Source organism: Mus caroli, chromosome 2, assembly GCF_900094665.2.
Source record: "Mus caroli chromosome 2, CAROLI_EIJ_v1.1, whole genome shotgun sequence".
NCBI lineage: Eukaryota > Metazoa > Chordata > Mammalia > Rodentia > Muridae > Mus > Mus caroli.
In genome coordinates, this window is record NC_034571.1 from 129,048,825 (window position 1) to 129,053,534 (window position 4,710).

The following is a 4,710-nucleotide window of genomic DNA, read 5'->3' on the forward strand; positions in this document are numbered from 1 at the left end:
TAAGAAGGCAGGGAGAAAGAGAGAAGGTAGAAAGAGAGAGAGAGAGAGAGAGAGAGAGAGAGAGAGAGAGAGAGAGAGGCTGACCATGGCCACGTGGAGAGAGGGGGGGAAGGGAGACAGAGAAAGAGAGCTAGATATGAGAGTAAGAATGGTGAGAGCTTAAAGAGAATGAGGAGGGGCCAAGCAGCTCCTCTTATAGTGGGCTGGGCTATCTTGCTCTTGCCAGGTAGCTGTGGGGAGGAGCATACCTGGCTATAGTCAGGTAACTGTGGGGGTGGAGTCTAGCCAGAATGCCAGAAGCTTGGGACATTGTCTGTGTGACTTATAGCCACAGAATTATGGAGTTGGGGGTTCTGTGCTGTCAGATACCTGTCTCTGGGAACATGGTTAACTGTTCCATCTGTTGTAGAGTTTTCTACTGGATCACCAGAGCAAGCCTCTTTCTACCAAAATAGGCTGCCTTTCACTGTCCCAAATGAGTGGGCCAACTCAAACGCTGTATGTGGGCCTGAGTGGTAACTAAGCTGGTCTGTCTTCTGGCTCTCTTTTATCCACACCACCGGAATTAGCTCTCTAGCACTGCTCTGACCACCTAATGTCACCATCAGTAGGAGGCAGGGTAAGCTGTGCTACCCAGGTGAGGTATGTGCCAAACCTGCTCTAAAGAGTGCTGCAACCAGTGAGAGGCAGGGACAATTCTCCCCCTGTAACGACCCTGGAGCCAGTTCTCTCATCTGCTGAAGGTAGCAAGGTTCAAGAAGGGGACGGGGTGTTCTCTCCCTTGCCCATGCCATCATGTGGTACATATGTGTCAGAGAATTCTGGCCAGCTCACCTCCAACCTCTGAAACCAGAGTCAGATCTACTGTGTGTCCTGGGTGAGGTGCTTGGTGCTTTCCTCGGTACTGCAGCTAGTGTAGCTGGCAGAGCCAGCTTTCCTTCTGGGCTGATGCCTTGGGCCAGCTTTCCCAAGATACTCAGGCAAGGGGTGGGGTCAACTCTGCACACTTCTCAGACATCAACATGGCCCCCGACAAACGATGTATAGCTGGCCTTTAGTAGTAACCAACCATCACTGCTGCCAAAACATGGAACCAGACATGATCCTCTGTGGCAGCATGGGTCAGTGCCTCACCATGGCCTTAGGTGGCACCACTGACTTCTTGTATCAGGCTATTTATCACTCCCCTTGAGTCTTCTGTTCTGCTTCTCTTCATTGTGTACACATAATTTTGCTTCTCATCCTTTTCTCTCCATCACTTACTTGCTCATTTTAGTGATACCTGGGACCTGTGGGTATCTGGAGTCCTCTTAGGAATGCTATGGTCCACCAGTGTCACGTAGCACTGGACAGGGTTTGCCTTGGGCATGTTTTACCTACCCATGGCTCTATAGCATCAAGCTGAGGGTTGTCTTAGACTTGCTCTGCCCACCAGGGCTGTGTGGTAAGGTCTAAGGGTGATAGCAGGGGTGTTTTAGCTTAATGTCAATTTTTACTGTCAGTTTCAGACTTGGTTTTATTCTATAGTTGAAGACTGGAATAAATGAAGTCTGTACCTGGAATTAAATGTTTCTATGGGCACTCACAAAATGAATACTAACTTGGTTTCAGAACTCAGAGAAGTGGATCCTGAAGTAAAGGTTATATATACTGGCTTATTGATGACTAGGTTTCTTGTGATCAGAGTAGAGCACTGAGGAAGTGTGTCTTCAGGAGCAAGTCTTTTGCTGTATAGTTGAAATCTGGGAACCAGGTAGAAGAAGTGATTCTGAGTTAGTTCTTCTAATCATGCAAGGAAGTTGGGGGATTGATACATCACTGTGGAGGACTTCTTCTGAGTTGGGAAGTGCAGGTTATTTCTAAATGCTCCCATACATACTGAGTTCAGGAAGAACAGTCTCTATCACCAAATTGGGTAAAAAAATATGGGTGCTTCAATTTGGAAATAAAATTTCTTGGTGCCAAATTATTTAAGTTTAGTTTGACTTGATGGAATATTGAAAAATAACTTTACAAAGGAAAAAATATGGAAGAACAAGATAACAGTCTCGAAACTTCATTTTCCTTTAGTGTTTCATCATGTAAGATAATCAACTGCTTGCTGAGTAGTGTTCTGAATGTGTTTCTATGGCAGTTAGCTACTTTATTACTTAGATTTTAGTTTGGCATGGCTTTGATAGAGAATTTTAATATGAAATCTATGGAAGTGCAATTTTATTTTGCTCTCAAAAGTAAATATATCAAAATTTGTTGCAACTCATGGCAAAAATGGTGCTTAATACTATAAGACTCAAAATATGGTTATTTTGCTATTCTGTTAAATATAGTTCCTGCTCTCAAAATCACTATAGAGTATAGAATGGTTGCTGGAGTTCTGTCATTGCCTAAAAGAGAGATACAGTTTTTCTGAAGAAATGTACCTGTAGTACATTTCTAAGAAGTTGCATACTTCATCTTGATACCATTAAAAAGGACTTGCACATGTGACCAGACCTAGCTACAAGGGAGGTTTATAAAAGAACTTCATTCCAAGCCACATACCAATAAAAATAGATGAATTGTTTCTGAAAAAAAGTAGAAAGCAACAGATATAATTTTTCTTTGTAAGTTAAAAAATGTGAAAAATTTAAATCTAAAGTATGAGTAGCTTCTAACAGAAAGCTTTAACTTAAAATGAAATCATTATCTTGATGAATGAGAACCAATGTATTTTGTTCTGTCTCCCTGAAATCATATTCTGGTTAAATAGTGTCAATTCAAATAAGTAAAGCTATAAAGTAAAAATCTTGATCATAAGTAACACAGTCCTATTCCAGATGAGTGATGTGGGTGTACTCTATAATTGTGCAAACATAGAATATAGAATCCTGTTAAAGGGTTCTTTTTTATATCAAATATGTTATGTAGATATTTTACCTGTGTGGATAGAAGGTGAGTACATAGGGAATTTATTTATTTATTTATTTATTTATTTATTGTTTTTTTTTTTTTTTTTTTTTTTTTTAGACAGGGTTTTTCTGTGTAGCCCTGGCTGTCCTGGAACTCATTTTGTAGACCAGGCTGGCCTCGAACTCAGAAATCCACCTGCCTTTCCCTCCCAAGTGCTGGGATTAAAGGTATGCGCCACCATGCCCAGAGAGAAAAATTTAAAACATGCAATCATTTCCATATTTTATTCTCATTGGTATGACCTCCAACTCAAGCTATTTTGTTGGCTATCAAATCTCAGGTACTCTTGAGATTATCACTCAAGTGATAAACATTTTCAGGTCCTACAACAATCACAGAAAAATGAAGAAAATAATTTTGAATAACAACAGGAGAGATATTTTCAAGGTATGTTCTTCTGAGAGAGAAAGAGGAGAGACAGAGGAGACAGAGAGAGAGAGAGAGAGAGAGAGAGAGAGAGAGAGAGAGAGAGAGAGAGAGAGAGAGAGGAACCTAAGGATAAAAACATTGCTGGCATTGTCTTTACTTAGAAATTCAGAAGCAGATTTCATGGTTAAAAATAAAAGCATAGGTCTCTTTAAAAAAAAAAATATGGGTGGAAACAAAAAAATCTGTGAACCTCCTTGGATGACTGTGATGAAAAATCAGAGGCACAGCTTTTTCATGATGATTGGCCAGGCTTTCTGGAAACTAGAAATGGAATCCATCTGGACATTTGCTAAAGAAGACCAGATGGAGCTGTACCATGTGACACTAAGCAGTTCTCTCTGCCATAATGCACCAATGATCTTCTTTGCAAGAATATTATTTCAAACCCAAGAAACCATTTTTCCCTTATGACTTAGCTTCAGATTTGTTATGTCTTGGCTTCCTCATAGGAAGAGAAGGGTTTTTTTGTTTGTTTGTTTTTGTTGTTTTTTTAAACATTCTCCTTTCTCTTGGCTTTGAAAATCTCCAGTTCCTAAAACAAGGAGAAACTGGGTAGTATGACCTGGTACTTGAGAAGGTTCTAGAGAAATTCATTAAAGGTTCCTTTGCAGACACTTTGAAATTAATGTTTGTCACTGATTAGAAACAGTAATCTTTCTAATGTGAATCACACTAAACAATGCAAATGACCTGATGACTACAACACATAAATTAGAATTTGTGAAATACAAAACTCAGCCTACCATGTCTACTGTCTTTCATAAATCATTGTCCTCATAAACCCTAAGTTTATGCATACAGTAGTCTTTAGGTCTAGTTAATATTCTCCTTTCACTATACTTCTGATTTTCAGCTGTCTTTTTCCTCATTATCTTTAATATTGATCACATTGTTCCTATATCCTAGACAATCATCTCCATTCACCATTTTATACTTATTAAATAAGTTAGCCTACCATCCTCTTGCCAATATCTCCAATTTTTTCCCCTCAAGTCTTAGGAAAGAATTTTTTTCACTTAAAAAAAAATATTAGGTATGTTCTTCATTTACATTTCAAATGCTATCCCAAAAGTCCCCCATACCCCCCACTCCCCTACCCACCCACTCCCACTTCTTGGCCCTGGTGTACCCCTGTACTGAGGCATATAAAGTTTGCAAGACCAATGGGCCTCTCTTCCCAAAGATGGCTGACTAGGACATCTTCTGCTACATATGCAGCTAGAGTCAAGAGCTCTGGGGTACTGGTTAGTTCATAATGTTGTTCCACCTATAGGGTTGCAGATCCCTTTAGCTCCTTGGGTACTTTCTCTAGCTCCTCCATTGGGGGCCCTG